General features: G+C 43.8%; 1 protein-coding gene and 1 pseudogene across 2 annotated transcripts in view; both read right to left on the bottom strand.

Annotated features, from left to right (window-relative positions):
* The window catches only part of CAMTA1 (calmodulin binding transcription activator 1), a 3052768-nt gene that overhangs the window by 2221208 nt on the left and 805603 nt on the right, over positions 1-25957 (bottom strand). The gene's annotated exons all lie outside the window — the stretch shown is intronic.
* LOC146867360 (U2 spliceosomal RNA) lies at positions 14032-14180 on the bottom strand (annotated as a pseudogene).

The raw sequence follows: 25957 nt of genomic DNA, 5'->3' as shown, positions 1-25957 counted from the left end.
TACTACCTATTTGAAGTAGGTGGTAATTGCGAGTGTTTTGCAACCGCAATTGCGGTTGCAAAACATTAGTACATTGTTTTGAGATTCACTATTTGGAAGGGAACGCCCCTTCCAAATAGCGAGTCGCAAAACCTATTTAGCGAGTCGCAAAAAAAATTGTGACTCGCTAAATAGGCTATGTACATGGCCCAATATGTTTTAGCATGTGCAAACGGGTTCGCAAAACCGTTTTCGCATGCAAAAACAGGTCGTACATCTGGCCCTAAATATTGAATAGGGTGTTGGGGAGGACTATCTTTTATAAAGAATAAAAGGCCCCTTACCATATGAATAATAAAGATTGCAAATCTCTTCAGAGTTGATGTTCCGATAAAGAAATATTGTGCCCAGCCTTCTTCCTTTATATGGACAGGGACTTCCTCTACCACTTCCAATACTTATGTAGTGCTACAGAGGATCCTTTATCCTGTATATTATGAGACATTAAAAGTCAATTTATTTACAGGCTGAACTGGTTCAACAGAAAGAAGATGGATGACCAGTTGAGCACCTCACCTCTGTTGTAACGTAGCAGCCTGAATATCACTTCACTGGTTTTCTCCGCTCATTGACGCAACACCCCGTATCTCTGGGGTGAGCGGGGAGGAGTTTTTACAATATCCGGAACAAGCTTGAATTAAGACGCCATGCGCCATAGATCCTGCACGAGTAGATGAGGATTTAGGATTCCAAAGCCGCAACTCTTCTTTGCTATGGAACACATAAATTGTGTTGCGATGCAAATCTGCACACCTCTTTGTCTCTGATCTTAAGTGAAATTTGCATTTTAGAAGCAGGCCCTGGCAGGCGCTATCTGCATGCTAACGACAGGCAGGCCCATTCCGCGCCAGCCATATTTTAAAAGTTGGGCCTGAAATCACAGACTTAGCACTTTTCTGGAGAGTTGCAGTTAGCACAGTGACTAATCCCATCAAGGAAACATTAATTGGTGCCTGGCCGCTCTCCTTCATAGCTGCAGCAGGCCATAAAACTTAATCCTCCCCTTCTCTTTACAGCATGTAGCCCCCGTGTTCATCAATAAAACTAATGCTATTCATTAAGCATGGCTGTAATTACCTACAGCCCGAACAAAAATATGTCCAAACAAGCGAGCATCCGGACGAGTTTACGATTCATACCATGTCACAAGAGTGTTTGCGCAGCGCAAAATTGGCGCGCAGCGGCCTGCAGAATGGCGGGCCCCCTTTAATATTTTACACACAGCTCAGTCCGCGCTGACGGTTCTCTTCAACGCGCCGTTAATGCACTCGCTGCAAAAAAGGGAAGTCGAGAGGCATGGCCCAGTTAATTAGCAGGGGGATGACAAGCAGGGCGCCATTAAAGCGTAATGCGTTTCATTTCTCAATGGCTTCCTCGCGTGCTCCTCCGTCATTGCGTTAGCAGCACGTTTTCAGCGCACACTTACGTCCCAGGGATTAAGCTGACAAGGGTATGCTTTCTGAGGAGGTTGAGGTCTGTGTCCACGCCTGTTAAAATCGCCATTGACTGTTACAGGTATCGCTGTAGATCAGAGATGGCCCTTTCGGTGCCTTCATTTGCATAAAAAAGGGCAGGTGCCCGAGGTGTTTCTTAGTAGCCCAAGGCTGCCTAGCGTTGATTTCACCTTGTGACTTTTTCTTAAATAACTTTACATTTCCTGTATTTATCACACTCTGGCCATTTCTTATTAATCCCTGCTTTCTACCTTTGTTGTTGTTTCCCTATCTTTTTTGTACTTCTTTCTTCCTTTTTGCTTTGCTTTCTTGCACCGGATAAAAGTCTCAGAACGAAATGTAAAATAAGTCCTGGTCCCCGAAAATGACTGCTGGTGCTCAGCAGCTGCAAACACCACCACAAATGAAGCACTATGTACAAAAACTATCGCCACTATTGCATCAATTTTTTTGATGCTCTGGCGGCGTAGCGCCATTTCCCATATTTGCAAGGTGGCGCTAAACCACTTAACATGACTTAACGCCACCTTGTACTATATGCACCTTTCTGCCGCAGTCCTCTGCGGTGAACGGGCATGCAATGGGTGTTTCTGTGGGCATTATACTGCAACACCCATTGCTTTTTGACGTTGCCCCAGAGACAGTGCCAAAAACCGTGCCATTCTAAGGCCATGGAATACCAAGCGTTAGAATGGCGATACGAGGAGAAATTATACATTTTGGCTCGTTTTTGGCACTTTCCATGTGTGCTGCAGCTGCATTCTGCAGCACACATAAAAAAAGCAAATCACCATTATTTGGCCTCTGCAGCGCCAACGCTAGGGGAAACACATGGGGTGCGCCCCCCCAGCATGTTAAAAATGTTGGAGAATGGCGCTGATGATTTTGGCACAGCTCCAGCATTATTTTTTTAATATGCCCCAAGGTCCTCGAGGACTTAGATGTTACCTGCCATCATTAGGCATATGTGATGGTTGCAAAAGCATAATTCACGCCAGCCATCAGCCAGCATTCCACCACACTCACATCTGGTGTTCGCAAAGAGATGGGGCAGATTCTCACAATTGGAAAAGGTTTGATTGCTTTGCCCTGCAGGACAGGTGAATGTGAGTGGCATCACAACCTCAAACTTGCCATTAATTCGTTGGTTGTTTTAGATATTATAATATGGCAAAAAACAAGTTATTTTATGATCAGGTGCTTTTTAAACTTGATCAAAACAATGGCCTCCATTGTTCATGGTGGTGGAAGTAGACTGCGCGTAAGTGGGTTTCATGCAATTAAATATAATAATGGTAGTAATGGAAAGCGGTGGTTTAGAATATCAGTCTTGGAATACGGATAGTTGGCGTGGAGCCTGTATGAGAATCATGGCCTCTTCTCTCTATATCGCTTAGTCGCAGATGTCACTTGAAAACATGTTTGAGAAATGCCCTTTTCAGCATTTTCTAGAAGCACCACTTGCAAGTGGGTCCTCCCAAAAATATGTGCTGAGGTTATTCCAGAGACTGGAGCCGCACATACCAAGGGTCCTGTTTTGACAACTGAAACTTCTGTGGAGAAATGATCTACATAGTTGCTCAACGGAAATTTCTGCAAACAACTAACTCACTTAACACCATTACTGTTGCCCAATTCCTTTACCCCGGAGTTTCATAAAAGACCTCCTTTCTTTATGAGATATCTCTCAATAGTATGTTTTCACTAATTCATAACAGTTGATATCTTAACTTTTAAACAGATTTCCATGGAGATTTGTGTTCTGCTTCATACCTCTCTGAGGAAAAAAAAAATCTAATTTTTTCTTTGTTTTTGACATAACTGCTCAGTCCTTGTCAGGCCCTATTCGGAAACATAAAAAAGTTATTGACAAAAATTCCAGATTAACACTGTTCCTATCTTGCAAATGTCTCTATGGAGTAGATCAGTGCCACTTGGCAGGTTCATTCTTGGGGTGACAGAGGTACATAGTTAAATAGTTGTTGGTGGATTTGTTCTATTGAAATACCAATTAAAGAATACAAAGGCTCACATTTCACTGGTCACGCAATCTTCTGTCTGGGGAAGTGCTGGGGAAACACCGCCCTCTTTGTTGCCCCTATAACAGCTTGAGGGCTTTAAAGGGTGGCTGCAATGTCTGAGACATATGGCCAGTATGTTGCAGCGTTTAATCTTTTCTTAAGAAGTCCTGCACAATCATATTTAGGTAATGTGTAAAACAGGGCATGCTGAGATACTGACATCTGTCTGCACACACTATACAACTGCAGTTCTCAGACACAATACACCCACAATACAAAGCATTTGACGTTAGCCACAAATGTCAAAAGCAAGTCCACGAGAGCAAGATCCGTCTTAGAATTTCATAATAACGATTATGTTATTTAGTCCCATTAAGATACATTACATTACATTTACAATTCATGTGGAAGTCCTACATATATAGCGTAGATCTACCACACCCCAACATACCACCTATGTTAAACATCCCTGGAGAAAGTCATTGAAACTGGTATGACTTGAACACTGTCAGAATGTGTATAGCTGTGAGGGACAGTATGCATGCCCCCAAATACATAGGAGGTGGGGGCTGCCTTGGAAAAAAGGTGGAAACTGTAGATATTTACATTTAGCCTGTAGCTTGCTCACTGATCTCCAATTAAATTGTCAGGGCGAAGGGTGCGCAATCTCAACACCATTGAGGCATTTCAAAGTGTGATTCTGTGAAGCCGGGGCACAATGACCAGTTAGTGTGGCTTGGTACTGGACAGAAAAGAACCATAACCTTGGCTTGGATTTTGTACCAAAGGGCTGTGAATGTGTGGTGGCCGCAGGGGTGACCAATCTAATACTTTCATAACTGTTGAAGCGTTGGGGGGAGGCATGGGATATCGTGCCACTCTTTGATCATGCAGACATACTAGGGCTTGGAGCCTGGACATCAGCAGCAGATGTGGCCTACACATCGGGTACCACCAGCTTCTCTACCATCGATAAACACGACAGATTTATACTAACCCGCCGCAGTCCTCTTCCCTCAGTCTGCATATCATTCATCTTCATGATTGTTTGCCAAGTACCTGCAGTGTCTCACTGCCATAACTGAACTCAGGCTTCCCATAGATTCAGTTTTTGTAGTGTTCAAAATGGTATATTTTAATTAATATTAAAAATGACAAAATTCAAATCCACAGGTGTGGTCTTTCAGATAACAGCAAAGCAGTGTTTTGTAGTTCATGCTGCTCGGTTCAGTGTGCATGGGTCTCCTAGACACTATCATTGTTCTACTGCTGTCTTTTGATCGTGTTTACCAAGATAAGGTTGTTCGAATGCTCTGTGTTGTTGTACTACAGTGGATGTGATTCTCGTGGCTGAACTATGATTCCTTTATTTTTGGTAGAACTCTTAAATTATGGACACTTGCCAAAAGTTCTGACTTTTTCCTGGTGTACTCCTATATGAAAGCAGGCAGTGACTGTGCGATTTAAAACATGCATATTCCATGCATTCAAAAAGTTGAGTTGAAGCGAAGGAGCGTCGCCCCACTTAAATTCCCTCCCAAAGCCCTCAGGATAAAAAATAAAATGGTAATTATTTACCATTATTTTTCATCTCCGTCTCGAACAGAGCATCAGGACAGGGGCGGGCCCACTTCTGAGTGACAGCAGCAGGGAGGAAGGTGGGCTGGTTATGCACTTTTCAAAGTGTGCATGTCCATTTGGCCGGCCGTCTTGCGATGGCCAGCTAGACGTGCAATTTGAAACCTCTAATCCAGCTGTCTTAAGACAGCTGGGTTATAGCAAGTGCAGGGCGCTGTGGAGTGCTGAGTGAGGCCACTCCTTCCAATCAGGGCACTGCTTTCAAAGCATTAGAGCAGCACCAGGATTGGTTAAGGGAGTTGTAGCATCCAGTTCCTATGGGCGTCAGCAAAAGCAGAGCTCCGTAGCCGAGGACGTTGTTCAGTAAGTCTTTTCAATTTAATAATGTGTGCACGTCCGCCTGCCCCCCCCTCCCCCCCCCAGTAGATGCCAGTTGCCACTGCATTCTAACTGGCCTTGTTTAGAAGGCGTACGCTCCTTTTAGATCAAATCAGGGAAAGCAATCAATTATCACAGAATGATGTCAATTATCTATAGATTTCTATAATAATTGAGGCAAATTGACGAAAATATTTCCAGCAAAAAATGTCTCTGATTCTCTGCGCCAAGAGACTCCTCTGACCAAGCAAGCTCTCCTGTTACCGCGAAGAGCAGGCATTTCCTCAGAGCGAACAATATAAGATAGAATGTAACCCTGGAAACAAATAGCATGTACAAAGCCTTCTTTCATATGATCCAGTCTCCAAGGGATAACAAAGCCAGCATCAATAAAGACCAATGAGCAGGGCTATGCAGTGCGGATGTTCTATAGGTGACTCGTCACATGATTTTCCCGGAAGTGAATTTATGAAAGTAGGACAGATCCCCGATTTGCTTCCTAAAAGCCATAGGCATCGGCTTGAAGAATGGGAGGTGTGTACTGTTTTGGCTTTGTACGCCTATTCCTAACACTGCTGTTTCAACTGGAAAACGTGTACCCACGTAAGGACAAAAAACCTATAAATACAGTCATCAATCCCGTGCCAAAGCAACTCGTCTACTCAGATGGAGTGTATGTTCATGCCTATGTATATTTATTGCTGAAGGTAATATGGACTATGCAGTCACGGCTCAGACCATTAGTAAAACAGTTTTTGGTTGCTAGTAACTTTGGAACCACTTGATGAATCTACTGGAAAATTTTGAAATAAAAAACACATATTCAAATAAGGTCTATCTTAGAAGTTTTTGTGCCAATTGGCCAAGTGTGCAAAGGTTATGGGGTTTCAAAATGTGTTTCAGATTCAGTATGCCACTGGAGAATTTTTTAGATGATAACTCAAAAAAGGTTTGCTATATTCCTACGAAATGAGGCATACAGTCAAATAGTATTGTCGTTTGTGTGTTTTTCGTGAGCTCAACTGTGTAATGGCCGCATCAGAGAACCACAACCGAGCTCTTGAGCAAGGCATGCAAGAAAGAGATGATCTCAGGATATAATTTAAAGAAAACAGTGACCATTGATGAGATAGATGGAAGGAAGTGAGAACTTGCAGCTTTCCGTTAAGTCCTCATGACTGCAAATCCCGCATACTCCAAAGAAACACAGGTGCATGGGAGCCTATGGCTTCAGGATAACCGCCAGAATCCTGCTTATACCAAAGCCAATTCTGGGTACTTCAATCTTCGTACTCCAGTAGTAGAGCAAATGCATATTTCCACTTGGTGTGGGGCAGCAGAAGAATAGATCCATAAGCTGAAGACTAAAAGAGAAAGCTCTACCACAACTGAACCTCAATGTGCACATCTCTAGTCTCCCATGAGTAAAGTACCATAAGGAGAGGAAAAAAGATTCTTGTCCCTCCTCTGAAATGGACTCAAGGCACTTCCCAGAAATGCATCTGAGCTCTATGGACAACCCAACCCATGAACCATCAGTCACAACCAATCACAGCAACTGCAGTACCTGCCTTAAGAGACTGCAGATGCTAAACCAGAAAGTGGATGGAGGAAAACAGCCTTTAGGAGAAGCTGCTGCCAAATATCCCAATAGCCATTGTACAGACAAGGCAGGGCCAGATTGGCCATAGCGGGCATCGGGCATTTTCTCGGGAGGTTGCAAGGGTGGTGGAACTGGCAGACGTAGGGGCCAGTTTTGCAGCGGTGCTGCAATATCCGCCCTCCAGTACCAAAGGCAGCATGCTTCACACTTGCACCCTTCCCTCTACCAACCCCCCTCCCCCCCATCCGACGGGATGGTGCTACAAAATTGCCAGGGCTGCGTTGGGTTCCCAGTTCAGCCCCCAGACAAGGGCAGGCAAAAAGCAGGACAGACTTCAGACATTTGCTAAAGTATATGAAAGTAGGGTTGAAAAGTTGGGTTATGCATGAAAAAAGAGGGCACAGTGAAAAAAAAAAACTTTAGGAGAGCTTCAGTGGCCTGTACCACCCGGTTGTCAGGAAAATGATTCCCCAATGTGGTAAAAAATATAGTGTGCAAGGATCTAACTGAACAAATAAAGCAAATATCCACTCACCCTCATTCGAACCGCAGTAGACCCTAGAAAATAAGGCACACCACTGACGCTCATACCCAAAATATGAACTATTAACCTTCGGGGTCGGCCCAATTCTGCCCTGATTGAGACTCAATGGATGCGGACCACGATCATAAAGATCACAATCCAGTCATCTCTTGCTCAACAATGCCACATCAAAGAAGCACTGCATTTGTAACAACACAACAAACAAAGAACCAGTAATGTGATGGGGAAACAGGCATACAGTCAAAACAGCACTAGATATTGCATAGACAAATTATTCTTGTGCATGTTTTTACAAGCACACCGAAGTACTGAAATAAAATACCACATTGGTTGGAGCCTGGCTTACCATTACTTAACACGCTCGGAGCAGCCCTTTGGAGCATTTGAGTCCTGAATGTGAAACCTTAGTTGAGTGATGGCTCGGCTGACTTGCCCTCTGTGCTGGCAACCATCTACTCTTTGTGGGGTACTAACTAGTTTGGAGGGAAAATCTGGCTGACACACTCCTTTAACTACAAATGCTGACCAATGTAACAAGGACTGCACTCCACCAACCACAAGTCTGGAAGTGGTTGCCACATTTGGGGATTCAGATCAGAAGTACCATTGCATTGTAAGGATAAAAAACTGATGCAAAGGGAAATGACATGGGCCTGTACACAGAGAGACACCCCAATATAAGAGCGGATAGTATGAATACCGCAGCTCTGAGATTGCCTGACAAGGAGAAGTATCACTGTCCAAATAACACACATGTCTGATTTTCCTGGCTCCTCAAAACCACAGTCGGACTGGGAACAGCAACCAGCCCTGGCAATCTGCTCGACCGGCATGGGTGAGGGGAGGGTGGCGGGGGGGTCGCTAGTGAGATGCACCGTTCCTGCTTTTGTTACAGGGGTCCCATATTGCAGCACTGCGGCAAAACCGGCCCCCAACCTTCCGGCCCACCAGGAAAACTCCTGGTGCCTGCTACGGCCATTCTGGCCCTGCTCAAAACGTAATTTCCTCATGCTGCTGAATCAGACACTTCCAGCCATTCGCAGAACATCTTCTTGGCCCCTGTGAGGAAAGGGCATGGTACCAATAATAACATTACCTCACTTCCAGTACTTCTTAACACAGACTATCATTCCACAGAACTCATAAAAATGTGGCTCACCAAGTAGCATTCCCATCAACCTGGGAGGCTGGTTTGCCAGTTAGACGTCGTAGCCATCTGAATGAAGAGCCTGAAGCTTGCTACAATTGCCCAACAAAGAGATGCTGCAGCACCTAATAAATGCGACTGAAAACCATTATCCATTGACAGACACCAGGAGGTCAAAATGATGTCATGTACAAATAGTGTGCCATTTTGAGGCCAATATTGTAGCCAGTTCCAGCACGTTCAATGGGCTTCTAGTCAATGCACCCAGTTCACTCTTCCCTTGATACCAAGAGGTCAGAAGGGAGGGAGGTCCCTGATGTAGACAGGTTTCAGTCATGTATAGCCAGCACCTATATTGTAATTGTAATTGCATTTATACAGTGCTTACTGAATACACATTCACACAGCTTGAGCACAGCTGTGGTATATAAGTTTGACTGCATCATGTAATCATATATGCTGGGCATGAAGGCTATATTGCATCTTTGAATGAATTAAATAGTTGGAGAGTGCACAGTTACACACATAGGGCATCCTGGCACCAGGCCCATAGATCACCAGCTCATGGCTCATAAATGAATCAGAACTTAAAAGCCAGATGTTCACCTTTTTACTGAATATACTTTCAGATGGCAATAATTGATTATCCAGTGAAAGTGCATTCAAGTGTGTGGCCACCAGACTGGCTAAAGAACGGCCACCCATCCAATACGCAAGGATTCACAGTATCTTGAGGAGATTGGCCCCATTGGATTTGAGAGGGCACAAAGGATTGTACAGCTGAAAAAGATTTTGAAGGTCAGTAGGGCCTTGACGACAAGGCTCTGTAGCCTAAAGCAGTGGCAAAGATAGACCTTTTGCTGCCGGTGGCATTCCCTGCGTTTGCTGTACCGTGACAGCCACAGGTAAGAGCGAAGAGACGACTAGGGTAAAAATGCTGCTGCCCCCAAAAGTGGTGCCGCACGGGGTGGACCCCACCTACCCCCTTGCTACCCAACTGGTTTAATGGGCTTTGATCAGAAGCCTTTTATGAATGCGGAGTCAATGAAGGTCTTTTAGATGGAGTGAGATGGATTGATCTCTAGGAAAATTCAAGCTAAGACAAGCAGTGGAGTTCTGTTCTACCCAGAATATGCAAAAGCAGACCCCACGCCAGCTTGATCTGCTGCGGATGCAGCCACACCCAGATACACAAGAGGCGCAGAGGGCACAGTCCACTGGTGCAGATATGACTACACCCGCCATGGTCAAGTGCAAAACACCACCACACAATTTCTGCTGACACCTAAATGAATGCCACGAAGCCCACACAAAACCCAACACTCATGGGAGATGTTGAAGGAAACAGCCATGCAGGGTAAAGAAAGGCAACACCCTTGCCAATCAAGTTGTTGGCAAGTGCCACCTTTCGCCATCTGCACCATCAGTAAACGTACCAAAGTCTCTTCTTTTATGCGGCTGGAAAAATATAGATTTCCAGTGAGGACAGATGAAAAGAAGAATTAATAGTTCATAAGAAAGTTATTTTCTTCTGGTTCACTAATAAGGGCAAGTGAATTGCCTGTCTTACGGGATGGAAGCTCGCCTTCATTTTGTAAGAAGTTTGATGAAGAAAGACAGAGCAGGCGGTAATCTCTTTTTTCCTCCTGTGCATTCAGGTGGATGTTTTCCCCCATTTTATTTAGTCACCGTACCATTGCGATTGTTTGATTTCATTGAAAACACAGGTTGTCATAGCAACTGAAACACCTCATTGGTTTCTGTGCTATCTGTGTAATACAGAAAATCTCTTTCAAGAAACTCACAACGAATGCTAAGTTTCGCACTGGTCACCCAATGCAATTGGCATCGACAAACAGTGCACGAATTTTCCTGGTACCAACCAATTTCGATTTTTGATTACTTCTTAGATCACTTCTGAAAGAGATCAGAAGCTAAAGGCCACCACACATTGAAAAGCATTTATAACAAGTCCATACCAAGTTTATTTGTAAAATCATGCTGGCATCCTTCCTCATCAAATTCCAAATGGAGAAATAGTACACGTTAAAAAAGGTAGGTTGGCAAAGATTTGCACATCTAAGGGAATTGTGTGGGCTGGATATCTTAGTCTGATGGGATCTGTAATCAGTGGGTTTTACAGGAAGGCACACAAATGTCAAATGTTATAGAATTTTGTGTTAGGTCAGCTACTATGTAAGTTTTACTGTCTTTCTACTTGCTCTAATTATTTACTAATGGAACTGCAATAGCTCCTAAATGTTACTAACTGGTCATTTCAAAGCCTTTTGCATACACTGTACGACTACAGACTACATAGGAAGAGAGCGCGTGACTAGGAGGGATGTAGAGGGGGTGGGTGTGAAGAGGCATGAAGAAGGTTGGGGGAGGGGTAGTCAGACTATGTCAGTAAACAACAACTATGTAGCCAGGAGTGAACATCTGATGAGGGAGTCATCTTCTGGAAACGACCGATTAAAGAGAAGTGTGGGACGAAATGAGAAAAAAGTACCAGCCATGGTTGGAGTCCTGCCAGTGGCTTTGCCCATGGCCCACAAACTGTGTCAGAGAATAATCAACATTTTCCTTTTACAGTTCCGTTTTCAACAGTTTCTATAATAAAGTTTAGTATGTTAAAATTCAGCCATGGCCCATCCATACAGGTCAAGGGGCTACGCCCCCTCACTTTTTTCCAGAGAAGAAGAGTGTCTGTCAGGCTGAGCTACTGTCAGCCTGACAGACACTCTCCTTGTTCAGGTCCGGCAGCCAGGAGCTAAACATACGCTGAATGCCCAGGCTCCTGGCTGCCTGAGCTGGACTTTGCCTGGCTGAGGATTTAATAGCCTTGTGGGTGTGACTTCCGCCTGGAAAAAGTGCCTCGAGGCCCTTCTCCTAATGACGAGGGGGAGAATCACTGATTGCTTCGGACCCAGGGGCTTTAGTTTTAAGCCCTGAAGTGCCCAGGGTCAAGTGTCAATAAGTGACACCTCATCACAGAGTGGGGGGGGATGGGGTGCGGTCAGCAGTCTCACTGACACCCTCCTACTTTGTGATGAGCGAGGGGGTTCTGCCTTCCCTCACTGACCTAAGGGAGGTCAGTGGGGGAAGGCAGCAGTCTCAACCCTCCTGGGAACGTTGAGATTTTTTTCTCCAGTAGCTGCAGGGTAGGTAAGTTTTATGTTTTTTTCATGTTTTGTGTGTGCTTGCGTGTATGTATAAATGTATTCATTTGTTGTGAGTGAGTGTTGTGAATTTGTGTGTGTGCATGTTTGTGAATGCATGGGTGTGAGTGAGAGATTGTATATGTATACATGTGTGGCCTGCCCAGGGCCGGACTGACCCTAGCGGGCACCGGGCATTTCCCCGGTGGCCCCCAGGGTGGGGGCTGGTTTTGGGCCCCTGGGGGGGCCATTTTTGTTACCGGGGCCGCCTGTAACACAATTGGCCGAAACCGGCCCTTGCAAACAGCTCGGCCGCACCCCCTCGCCCCTCCAGTTTGCCAGGGCTGTATTCGGTTCCCAGTCCAGCCCTGGGCCCGCCCGCCTCCTCCCTTCCAAAGTTACCATCTGCCACTGTTCAAATTGCACCAATAGGACCACTGATCATAGAGACGACGCATATTTCAAAATCGATTTGCTTCTGTCCCCCCAATACCCATCACATCGTTTAGCCCTTCTTCTCTGCCTGCTGACCTTGTGTGTAGTTTCTTCGACGACTCGCTCAGTGGATCCACAGACACTCACACGAGGAAGTAATCACTGCCACATTATGTAGGGGAATGTATCCTTCAACAGTCAGTTCTTTTTATACTGTCTCTCCTAAACCCCAGTTAGATTCAACAAATATGACGTGATATTGATCATCATGAACAACCCGTAATTGATGGAATTATCCGATAAATATGTGCAGCGAAAAACTGAAGTTTGAACTCATGAAAATGACAACCTGCTGTATGCGTTCTGATCTTCCTTCATAGATTACTATAGATAAGGCAGCCTTGTTAGGTATCTCAGTGGACCTGTGTCAGGTGTACCTCCAGAAGCTATAAGTCTTATGCCTTCTTGGTGGATGTATGACGTTACAACGCAAACTATTACAATGCATACTTTTACAACACGGTTTTTACAACGCATTACCATTACAATGTAAATTACTATTCTAACACCGCCAGCTGCTTACCTCAGGGAAGGTGCTGGTCAGTGAGGCATATGCTTTGTAATGCGTTGTGATAGCATGCGTTGTAAAGGAACTTGCATTGTATTGGCTGCTTTGTAAAATTGCATTGTAATGCCTGCGTTGTAATGGATGTTTCCCCTTCTTGGCTGATCGCCTGTTTTTGAAGTTACTTACCACCAAACCATACTTGCTCCTCTAACTACTAGCAGCTGCCAGGAAAGAATAGGATGAAGGCCAAAATGGTTATTGTGGTCCACAGTGTATACCTGACTAGCGGCCAAATATACAGGATCATTGGATACACTTATAGCACGACCCTTGTCTCTTCCACTTCATACACCCTATAAAGCCTCCCTCTACCGGCTTGAATGAAAATGCTTCTCATCACAAGGCGTATCCTCCTGAACACCTTTTCTCAATGATGAGCAAAGCAAGAAAACTTAATTTAACACCGAGGCAGCTTAAAACCTTATGTGGCATAATAATAATGATAATATAATTTGTGCTATAATATACATTTTTATGCCTCATGTAGCCAGTGATGCCACATCAAATTCTTTGATTTCAAGTTCACATGTATTAAACCTTTACCCAAAATATAGAATCTACATGATAACCAGTATGGTACACAGCTTTAGTTAAGATGAGTTTCAGAATTGGAGCAAATCCATTCTTAAGCCCCTCCTCCACTCCCCATCTCCCGTTCCTATTGTCAATTATTCCATATACATCATGAATGTAACCTGTGCCTTTCAATTTAATCACCTGCACTTTGGCACAAACTCAATAAGCACAAGTAGACAAAATAATATCAAATCAATGCTTGTCAGTGAATGAGCAGTCGCAAGACATTCCTTGCTAAGATTCCGCCATCAACAAGCACTGAAAAGTGTGGCATTACACTATGATTACACTATTCACTGTGCATACTTCTGCATATGCACACATGTGCAAGGTATGGGTCTGCTATGGATGTCATGTCTCAACATTCTCAACATGGTCCCTGTGCAATTGACTAACTATCCACATCGTTAGGTGCACAGAGGATGTCAGGCCCAGTATCCCTCGAGCCAGCGACGTCAGCCCCATTAAAGTGATTCAGGCTTCAGTATCAATGCCTGATATTTAGAATATTCACATAAATAGATTTAATTATAGTTAATGTGAATGAGAATAATTTCTAGTAACTTGATAAGAACATATACTACACTTGATCTTAGTCAAAAGCCCGAGAAATGACAAAACAGGTATCATTTCTAGAGTTAGCGAAAACTTAGGCCTTCCGCATTTGTCAGTTTTCAGTAGGTGGTGGCAGTAAGTTTCATGAATTCGTACCCCAGGGGGATGCCAGCAAAACAGGTTTGGTCATATCTAGGGATTGACAGGAGAAGAGCTGTCGCAGGTCACCTTTACTGAGAGCGAGTTGGCACGATTCCCTACCCAAGTGAATTAAATTCCCACAAGAGATGGACCATATTTCCATCTTCCATCACTGCCTTGAAAGATTTCTTTAAACCTCCTACATAGCCCTTCTCTGTTCACCGAGCAGTTGTAACCTCTTCAATCCAATCCAGGGCTAGGCTGGAATATTAAAACTGCCATTAAGTGGAATGCACATGAAATATTAAAAGTCTTCTGGCGAATAATTTCTGGTTATAATGACACGCCATCGACTTAAATCTTAGCACTCGACATGAGAAAAAGGCTGTTAAATCAACTTTGTCCATTTAAATATAATTTTAGGCCGAACGAAGATCCATCGCCTTCTTTCTCAACAACCTTTATCAATTTCGCCTGCCTTCATTTATGCCGCGTTTCTTTGGGGACGCGGCGTTGATTTATTGGAAATTAGTTTATCCTCTGAATGAGCACTTTAAACTGTTTCTGTATAAATCACTCAATTGCTTGAGGGCCTCGCATGTTGCTGTTGTTTGATCCCCTTTTACTGAAGGAGTCAGGCTGGTTTATGGAATGGGAGCCATTGACGCTCACTTATTTCAATGTATGGATTGCTCTCCAAGTGGATGTAAGTCGTTACTGTAAAGATCGCGAGTGACGCTTACGTGTTGTGTTACGGGCCTCAACGAGGTGCCCGGGGTTTTAACCCATTGTCAAACCTGCTGAAATTTAACGGGTGAAAAAAACAGGTATGTACCAAGACCTGTGGATTTTGGTACTAACCTTGTATTAGACTATATATATCACACCTCTTAAATTCCGAGCCGCTAGGTATTGGATTGCAACAGATGACATGAATGGTTGTATGACGCTATCCTGCATGCGTTTAGCACGCATGCCTTTACAATGCCGGCATTAGAACGAACGCATCATTATGACGCATTCCTTCAGCACACAAGTTGTTACAATGAGTTGCCTTAGAATAGTATCATTTACTATTCCAATTCCATTCTGCACAACAGTAGGGAAGGTGTTGGACTCCACCTATGCCTCCATTTAGAGCAAGTTGTTGCATTTGTTCTATTGCCGGCTTTGTGAAGGTACAGTGTGAATCTGGCCTTGTTCTAAAGGAATAATTCCCGACATGAATATAGCATTGCCCCCTTCAGCCACTCATAAATGTCACTGAGTTCCATCCCAGTCAAACTCACACATTTGGAAAGGGTTCTAACGTTTGGGCACCTTTTCTAAGTAGAACATATGTACATTTAATTTCAGCACCTTTTTTAAAATATAAACCTTTCTTTCTTCTACCTGCATCTGTTCATGTCCCACCCCTTTGCAGGTAGCCATGTGGGTAAACCGATTGAAGTCGAAAGACATTAGATTCAATTCCTGCATTGATACAGTATTTATTACAGTAGCTCAGCATATCATGCACCACTTAATTTGTGCAGGTAGTGGGAATAAGGCCACATCTTTGTGCACCAGCACTTATTTTTCATCATCAGACTTTAAGCCAGAACAAAAAAGTGCAGGGCATGATGTGGATAAAGGAGGGGGATAAGAAGGAAAAGAGGACAGCAACAGTAGGAGAAAGCAAGGACGAAATAGAACCCTCAAGAGTGAGATAAAAAGAGAGTAAGTGCTGGGTGGTGGAAGAAAGAGGCTTGAGATGGAATCAACACTAGGCAGTCTTGGTATTCTGCAAATGGCTCCCAAGAAAAACTTTGTGCTGCTGCACTTTTGTATTTTTTCCAATATGTGCATGCATTCTATACATTAAACCCCCTCTTTGCCTGCCTTTCTCACTCCTCCTCTTCATCTCATTCTTTCAGATATGTTAGGATTTTAATTGCATGAAATATGTTCTTCTAAATGTCACATGCACTGAAATTGACATTATGGCTTTATTTTATTTCTGTTTGCGCATTCCTTAAAAATCGCACTCAACCATAGGATATCAGTGCTGGACACATAACTGTGCGAACTCGGGTCTTCAGCATTACAAAGAACACTGGAACTCATATTAGCCATTACACATAAACATAGGAACCTATGTATGATTGGTAGAGAGGAGGAGACCAAGAGAGGCAAGGAGAAAAGACACATTAAGAGGGGTGATGGGCGGATCAGAAATGAGTAGTACGAGTGAAGAGTGGTTTATGAGGGTAGTGTGTGACTGGGGCCAAAGGTAGCAGCTAAGGAGTGAGCAGAGTAGATGGTCATGTCCCTTCATTAAGTTCAAATGCACTTCTGGGTCTTGCATGAGCTGCTTGAGGCTAATAATTCGACAGATTAATTATGATAGTGTTGGCTCCAAATGACTTCCTTCTATTCTTTGGTTTTAGAGTAAATATCTTTGAACATGTGACTGCGACTGGTTACATGCGGGTGATGTTTACCTTCTATAGAATGCATTGTAACAAACAAGCTTTTGTGTGCTCCTGGTAATAATGTTGTATTGAAAAATCCTCCTCTATGGTAGGATAAACCTATATCCTTTCATGGCCATAGCTTCTGCATCAAAATTACCAAATGAGGTCACCTAGATGAAATGAGTTTACCAGCTTGACCTCTGTGTAGCTGTCATCTGGGGCGTAATCTCATTGTTGATGCTATCTACAAGCACAATGGTGAGGGAATGGGGTGATTCCACCGGTGATCTAATCTGTGAGGCACAGAGAGAGAGAGAGAGAGACTGTAGACAGTGCATGCAAATAACGGATAGTTATAGTTAGGATTGTGTTACCATAGCAAAAGCATGTTATCAAATAACTTTGATGCCGTTTGATGAACCTACACAAAACTTTTTTTTTTAAATGTTCTACCACCCCAGGTGCTTCCTGGAAAGTTTTGGGGTGACCTGTCAAGTGGGGGACGAGAAAAGGGGGGAGGAATCTCAAAACACGTATTTGTCATTCATTTTTCTATAGGAAAGTTAGACACAGCTAAGTCCAACTTGATAAACCGATTTTCACCAAATTTGGCAGAAAGCTAGACCTTAGTTCAGAAAGTGTGCTTTTTGTGACTTAGTGTAAATCCATTCAGAAGTGTTTGAGTTAATAAGCCTCAAAAACATTGTACATTTCATGCCGCAGAAGATCCGCTGACCCAACAGATCTAAAGATAATATCTAATTAGCTGCCAACCACATGAACAAGATATGGTGGCAGCCATTTTAGGACTGGGGACTTAGTTTCAAGTTCTGCAAACATTTTTTTTTAAAAAGATACAAGGGGGCAGGGTAGGAATACCCTGCCCTGCTAGGGATGGTAACAGGGTCCCAGAGGGACACCCGTCCCCTGCCCAGGTCAAATTTTTTTTTTTTAAATGTTGCTGCAAATTTACAGAGGATCCACATATCCGTGGCAATTTATTTTTTAAAAGCATGGGCTCCCACAATATAACAAAAACACCTCTCTGGGGTGGAACAGGACCCAGAGGTGTTGCACATATAAATATTTAGGGGAGAGGGCTGTGTGGCCCACCTCGCCAAGCCTCTGGGACGCCTCAGGGACCCCTTCCCCCAGGACCGACACAATAATGGAGAAGCGGCCCACTCTTTGAGTCTGAAAAGGACCCAGGGACCACATTGGTGCATGTGGGGAGTCGCCAAGACTGTGGGGGCCCTGGGTCTCCCCGTGCCCTTGCCATACACTGCCAATTCATCACTCATCACATTTTGTATGACATCATTTATAATAATGCAGCATTTGCAATGACATCATGGATGACAAAACTGTGCATGGCAAGGGCATGTGTGATAGTTACCTTATAGCAAAAGTTATAGTTACTTGGCATAACTATAACTAGTGGATTTCAGTGGTTTTCCTCATTTAAAATTTGTGTTTGAAATGTATTTTTCACCTAACTATAAATTCCTTTTAACCTTTGCTCTTTTCAGTGACTATATCTAAAATGTCTTAACATATAAATATGTAAACAAATACTCAGACACACATACACACTATATATATATATATATATTTATATGTATATATATATATATATACACACACACACACACATATATATTTGTCGTTTGAGACTGCCAGTTGAACGTGAATGGAGCACTGTTGATATAACCTATGGGTGGTCTCAGTAAGCAAGTGCAAATCTAAACAAGGACACATAAGCTTTTTTCCTTTTAGTTCAATAAATATAGAGTTATGGTGTGTGCTGTAGAAATAGTCAATATAATACAGAGTTTGACCTACCATAACGCAATCAGATTACTGAGGTTTGAAAGTTGATCAGCCTCTTGGAAGGTCAATGACAACATCCACTAATTAGGTTTTTCTCAACTTCGGATCTTATTTAGCCCTTGGCCAGCGACCCGCCAGCTCAGCGGAGAGATGCTGTGAAGGGATCTGCCACTGCAGCATCTCTCTTTACAGAAGGACGACCTTCACTGTGACCCAGCGGTACTGTGGCAGATGGATTGCAGAGTCGGGTACCCTCTGACAGAGCCAGGGTAGGTTCTGCCAATGGTAACCATTTCTGTATCTAAGTTGAGCAGGGGCACCCCAAATTTAGGGTGGTGGGAGGACCGCCAGTTTACAAAGTGTCTGTCACTCTACCAAACCCTAAAGAAGACCCTTTATTTCTCAAGTGCCTCTTTGTGTACTTTTCTAACTTGACAACTCTCTGGACTATCACCTGAGTAACAAATTGAATCCTACTTAAGATCATTTTTGACTAATAGTTGTTGGTGAATCTTAACAAGTGCTAACCTAGCTGGAAAAGAAAGAAGCAGAAAGAGCTATGGTGTGAATGGTCTGACTTGTTATCTCAGTCCCCACGTCCCATACACCTTCATCAGAAAAGGTAAAGAGTGTGGATGCATCTTGGGCGCCCAGAATCTGTTTCATAAAGTTTTAATAGGCCAGACACCCTCAATCCTCCATCTGGGCATCACTGGAGTGTATGTTTGCAGGAGATCTTGTAAAATCTCGGGACTTGTGACTAAATCTTGAGAAAAAGAGATGCAATAGGTAATATTTTGCTGCAGTTGGTGTGATTGTATTCTGATTCTCCTCCTATGCATAAAACATTGCTGTACTGTAGCAACCCCAAATATCCAGGATGATAAAGCAGCAGCCATAGAATTCTATAACTTCTTAAAAATTAGGGCGGCACTCACAAAAGCAAAACTGTCTACCATTACAACCTTCAATCTCCTTATTTGTGTCTAAAACTAATAAACTTGGTCACCAAGTATCATAGATATATAAACTACTTCGCCCAAAATCCTCCATAATTAATGACAAAGTCATAGCATACTGGGAACAACAACCCTCAGAGCCACCGAACGAGAAGGGATGGCACTCACTATGGGGGTCTGTCTCACGTAACAAAATTACCCCGGTTCTCTCCCAAACCAAATATTCGTTAGTACAAAAGGCATTCTGGACCCCAGTTCAGTTATTCGCATTAGGTCTCCCAAAAGATTCAACATGCTGGAACTGCAAACAGGAGATGGGGGACTTAGCCCACCTTATCTTTCATTGTTCAATACTCAAAGCGTTTTGGGACAAAATCTTCTCCTTCATGTGTGGGGTTTTTGAAGGTAATATGGAAAGAGAGACTTTCAATATGCCCACGACATGGATGAACACAAAATGGAGAAATGAAAATGATAGAGACCTCTACGACCTGTTAATAACCTCAGCAGTGAAAACTGTTCTTGCCAATTGGAAGGACACAAGTAAAGCGGCATACAAGAGCTGGTTAAACTGGATCATCCATCTCAGAGGGGCGGACAACATAGTCCTACAAAGCGCTCCATGGAAACCAACAGTCAAGACATTATGGACCTCTTTAGACACGTTTCTAGTCTCTTACGACACCCCCCCCCATGAATAAATGAGCCCAACAGTGTCCCATCCTATCTTCGTTTCACTTGTTAGCCACATTCAAGAGCTATGTGTCATGGGCCCATAAGGGGCACATTCACTAGAATGCCATGTTTATGTAAAGATGCCCAGGCAGCCTCCCCGTGTGCAATGGGGTGTAGAGATATGGAATGTAATGTTTACCGTTTACCTAACTCTCTCCGCTTTCTTCTCTTACTCTCTCTTCTCTTTTTCTCTCTTTCCTCTCTTTTCTTTTTTCTTTGCCTGTCCCGGCTACCACCAGTCACCTATCATTGTCTGCCGGGGTAGGCTCGTGGTACCCATTAAGGCACCCCAATCGCACATTATGCATGCACATGTAACTTGTAGCCTTGGTTACCATGGTGTACCCGGCTATACATCTTCTGTATACCTTTTGAAAACCAATAAAATATTAAATAAAAAAATAAAAAAGATAAAGCAACAGGAAACAACACCTGCTGCGGCATACACCCATAGCAAGGGAAAGGGAGGCCCTTTCAAAGTCTCAGCTAAGTTTCTTACCTGAGGTGCACTCTGGGAGATTGCTTTCACTGCTAGGCTGTTATATGGTGTTTTGGAAGTAGCACTTCCTTTATGATCTCACATACCATACTGCAATTTCATCTGCGTCTAAAACTTCTGAACTTTGTTTTAAAGCACAGTGGTACACTGGGTAGGGAGGTGGTCGAAGCCAATCCTGGGCAGCATTTACAATTCAATTTGGGCATCTAAGTTGGACTTACATCGGCAGTCATCTAATGTTAAGAGCGTAAATTCACATTTTGCATTCACAGGCTTGCAATGTGGTTTACTCCCAGGTAATATTAAATCACAAAAGCAAATGGGAGTAAATCTGCTCACAGGGTGGGGAGTGGGCATTCCGGGGTAACGAAAGCATTGGAAAGTTGGTCAACACCCTCAAGGTTGTTTTTGTTCTCAAACATTTGCAAGGTACTTTCCCATGCATGCCAGTGCTTTAAATGGGGGAAAAATAATGCAGGTACTCATTTAAATGTGGCGAGTGGGCGGGGTTTTGGGGCGGGGTTTAGGAGAAGTCATGATGATACTTCTTGACTTCTATACTACTTGTAGCACATACCAAAACACATGAGAAATGTCTTTCAATAAACAAAGGAGGTTTGTTTACTCAGTACAAAACGAAAGCCACACGCGGTGATAGTTTAACATTGCCTTGTTTTTTAATATTTGCAACATCAATACTGTCAATTGCTGTTGCTTGGCACAATACTATATATTCTCGAGGGACACGGAAACAAGCAGACGTGTACGCACAAGCATTCCACACATTTACCTTCCATGAGTATCTCTATTCTCTCCCCCTTTCTCTCCCACAAAAACAATCACAGGCTAGCAGACAAACATAAGCAGACTCTTACACAAAAGAATCAGGTGGGATTAAAGCCATTTGAACCTGGTTACCTCCCACGGTTTTCTGAATAGCGCTGTCACTGGGCTGCTTCAATTTCTGTGTTTGCAACACCGAATGATGGTGAACACCCAGACGGTATGCAGATGAGCCCAAGCTGAATAGTTCAGCAGGGGCTCGGCTCAGGTCTACAGAAGTGCCTTGACTGTCAGAGTCAGGCCGCCAGCACCAGCGTTTAATGAGTACCGGTACTCTCCTCAGCAGTAGAGAAGTGCCGGTACTCAAAGAGATAAAACTAAGAAGTGCCGGTACTCAGTACCTGTGAGTACCGGCCCATTTAAAGCACTGAGTGCATGCTAAATATAGTTAAAGGTAGTAGTGAGTCTCTATCTAGGGCGGAAATGATGAGAATCTAGAGGAAGGACTAAACGTAAGAGAAAAATATGTTCCCTTTAAAGAAAGAAAAGTTTTAAAGAGCAAATGCACTTTCAGGTTTCTGTTATGTATGTGTAAATGTGCACCGTGTATATTGACACACATTTAGATGATAATCCCTCTAGATTTCATGAAATCCACAAAATACTTTCACATTTACTTCCGGAAATACGCAAATATAGTAGACTCCCAAGGGGACAGATTGTCACTAATGCTCATGTTGGAGGATGTGATTTTTATGTGATATTAAATAATTTTTATAATATGAATACTAAATAAATAAATAAATGATATTAAATATGTGAAATTAAATAAAGTTCAAATACAAACCATAAACTAGTCTAAGCTCTGGTTACGAGCATCAGAGATGCAGATGAATTGATCAGTTTGAATGCCCAGCCTGATGTTAAGAAACACGTTTTGAGATAGCATTTTAATGTGATAATTATTGTTATTTGAAGAAGGTCTCTGACGTTGCAGCCAAGCGGCTTGAAGTAAACTGGAACTTAAGCTGTAATCATGATGACAGGCTGACATCAGCGCGCTGCATAGGAGACAGACGCAACCGGAAATTGCACTGTGTCTGCCATGTAAAATGTGACATTTTAACAGCATGCTTTACTGGAGTGCCTTGAATATTGTACATGAGCCGTTCGGAAGTGAGTAGAACGTTTATGGCATCCCCCAAGGGAGATTTACAACAAAAAATGTTGGGTTTTCTGTGGGGACCGCTCAGCGTGAGTTTAAGGCTATAGTTGAAACCGTAAATACACAGCCCTCTAAGCAGTGTTTTTTGAGGTCCATCTAGTTATCTCCCAGCTGCATCTGTGTGTGACGTGAAAACGTCAATACTGTTCATAGGTCTGCCTAGGATACATGAATTGCTCAAAGTATATTCTAACTCGACGCGAGTCCACAATATAAGCCTCCAGTATTCTTGTCCTTCATCTGGTCATGGAATAGTGGACAAGGTGCATTTGTAACGGGGTCAACAATACATTCTGGTCCAAGAAAAAAAGGAACAAATTCCCTGGATTTGCTCAACCCTCCTCCTGTGGAATATAGCTTAGTCTGTCATTGGCTTACTGTGACTGCAAAGCTCTGCATGGTGTTGGGATTGGAACGTCTGTACTCTGCAGCGGCGGCCGTGATTCACAAGCAGTCGGGCACTCAGAGTACCAGCGGCGGCCGTGAAGGTAAGAGCTGTGGGGCCGGGCGGTGGGTATTTTGGCAGACGGCAACGAGGGAAAATTATTTATTTCATTTTCCCACGTAGTCGTCTGTCGAATCCCCCTCAACCTGGCCCCGCAGCTCTTACCTGCTCGGGCTGCAGCTGGTACTCTGAGTGCCCGACTGCTTGTGAATGTGGTGTCCTGACTTTTCATTTGGCTCTGGCCTCATGCTAATCTTGCATATGTGCAGAGGCCAGTCCTTGGTAGTACAAGGTCCAGAACTGTTCATGTGACCTAGAGGGGCGCTCAAAGAGTCCCTGCAGCGCACATGGGACTACTGTTCATGCCCTGGGTGAATCATATAAAACAGTGGTAGCACTGTATGGAGATTTTTGTGCATCATTTGCGTGAAAATACTTTTTGTGTTTGTAATAGGAAAAGTGTAGTCTCCGATCCCTCTTAAAGTTCTGCTGTTATGTAAATCCCAGATCCTTGCTATGAAATTCTGTATGTCTGTTGAGTATGTGTGGTGAGTGCGTAGCACATGTATGGTAGTAGGATTGTGTTGAAGACAGTGAACCTTGGTTAGAGTTGGATCCATTTGGATGCCCTCTGGTTTAACGTAGCACAAATGGAGGGCCCATTCAGTTTCCCAGACAGTGGAAAAGTATTAACAGCATTTCTGTGACTGGAGGTGAAGACCCAAACACTGAAGTGAGGGAGGATAGAGCCAGGACTCCCCTTAGAAATTGAAAGAGGGCCTTTCAGAAAAAGGCTGCTGATTAGTTCTTATAGAGCACAGCCGTGTTTGGTAGTTGGTGAGGGTGATGGATAGGACTACAACTTCTGTTTCAGAAGGTGAAGGAGTTTCTGAGAAGGGCCTGCCCTTGTGTCTGTCTCCAATTACTGCTTCAGGAAGGCTGATGACATCCAGGTTCAAAAATATCACACTTCATTGTGTCCTTGTTTTGATATTTCTGACTAGAGATAGGCTCCTCGATGCATTCTGTGAGAATGATCACATTCCACAAAGGCTGTGTCCAAGGAACAGCCAGAAAAAGAAGTTCAAAAGAGAATCACCCCGGACTGTTTCAGAAACTTTAGACAGTGAATCCACATCCTATGACTGAAAAATATATGTAAAAATGGGATCCAAACCACCACACTTTGCTCCACTTCCAAGTTCATCATGAGAAATGAAGGCAGAGTACTTGAAGGACTGCTTTGTGATTGGGGCTGGTGTCTGGATGGAAGCCAGTGCCAGCTAGGAGGGGGCATCACGTTGCGTCTGCCATTTTCCCTGGAAGAGCTGAGGGTCTGCCTAGATCCTAGAATCCCACCTGCTTCCTAAGAGAGGGAAGAAGTGTGCCTGCCCTACAGGGGGTGAGAGGCTGTCAAGAAAGAAAAGCTGAGCATGTTCCCAGGGTCAGCAATAGCCAGAGAGAGAGAGCAAGAGAGTGCAAGGAAGTAAAGCCAGGAGCGGCCTATGTGTGGAAGGGGTCCACAGGCGCCATGCATGGATCTGGTCGTGAATTGCATCAAGGCGTCTGCAATCGGCAGTCCACTGCGATAGAGAGTGGTTCTGCTGCTGCCCACGCCAGGATTGGAAAACTTCCCGAATACTAGGGTGTGAGTCCTGATCGACCCCGAAGCTGCTCCTGCTGTACTAGCATCGCATCTTCACCCAGCCTCGGGAGGGCCCAATGGCCGAAGATGAGCACTGTAGCAGGAGCCGCCATGCTAATATTGCCAAGTCGTCAACTACCCACATGGTCCCATCAGCTCAAGAGCACCTGGACTTAAGCACCGTGAGGAGACAATAGACTGAGCCACGACCGAGGTCTGCAGAATGAACTTAAGACATGCAGTAAGTAATCACCAAGTTGTGAACAGGAATTGCACTGTTAGGTGCCTTTACATCTTGAAGGGGATTAGAGCATACTATAGCTGTTCCTAATCAATGCCTTTTCTGAATTTCAAAATAAGGAGTGAAGACACAGGGGACTCCACCAGCAGGGCGGGGGGCAGAGGGGGAGCAATTGAAGAGAACAGTCACTCTGGGAGGATGTCAAACACGGTTGGAGTCCTGAGTCTGAATCCCGTAATGTGCTTTGTAGTATTGCTTTATGCTGCGTGATTAAAGTAATATTATTTTTATTGAAATGTTAAGCTCTAGGAAGGGCAACACGTCATTGTGTCCCTTGGATGACAGTTGAGTTCTGAGCTCTTATCCCCTACATCCGAGAGAAGCCCTTGACTGCTCGCCCTAGCTAGCATAAGAGTCGAGTGCAAAGAGGGTGTACTTGGCAGAGTTTGCAGAGCGATAGTAGAACGTACCACAGGGCACCAGTGGGAAACTCCTTCAACAACCATGGTTGGGGCCCATAGCCCCTTGTCTGGTTGGTCCTTTTTGATCAAAGTTATTCGGTGAAACAGCAAACATTGGAGTTGCTAAAACACAGAACAGCAGGAAATGGCAGGTGATGTGAATTTTTTGACCTCTCATCGTCAAAAGCATGACCATTCCTCACCGGGCCAACCAGATCTCATCAGATTGAGCATATTAATAAATAAGAACTAAGGAGCTCCATTTTTCTGGCCCCATTTTATATACTTCAATTCTCACACCTCAAATTAAATTAGAGACCTATAGTGTGTGTACTCCACCTTAACGTTGTTCCCCACAATAGAACTGGTATGTGATCCCAGAAAGAATATTTGGATTTACGAGGTAAAGAAACAGTTT

This window comes from Triturus cristatus, chromosome 1_2 (assembly GCF_964204655.1).
Source record: "Triturus cristatus chromosome 1_2, aTriCri1.1, whole genome shotgun sequence".
Classification (NCBI taxonomy): Eukaryota; Metazoa; Chordata; class Amphibia; order Caudata; family Salamandridae; genus Triturus; species Triturus cristatus.
Note: the sequence above shows the minus strand (reverse complement) of the source record. Positions and strands in the feature narration are given on the sequence as shown.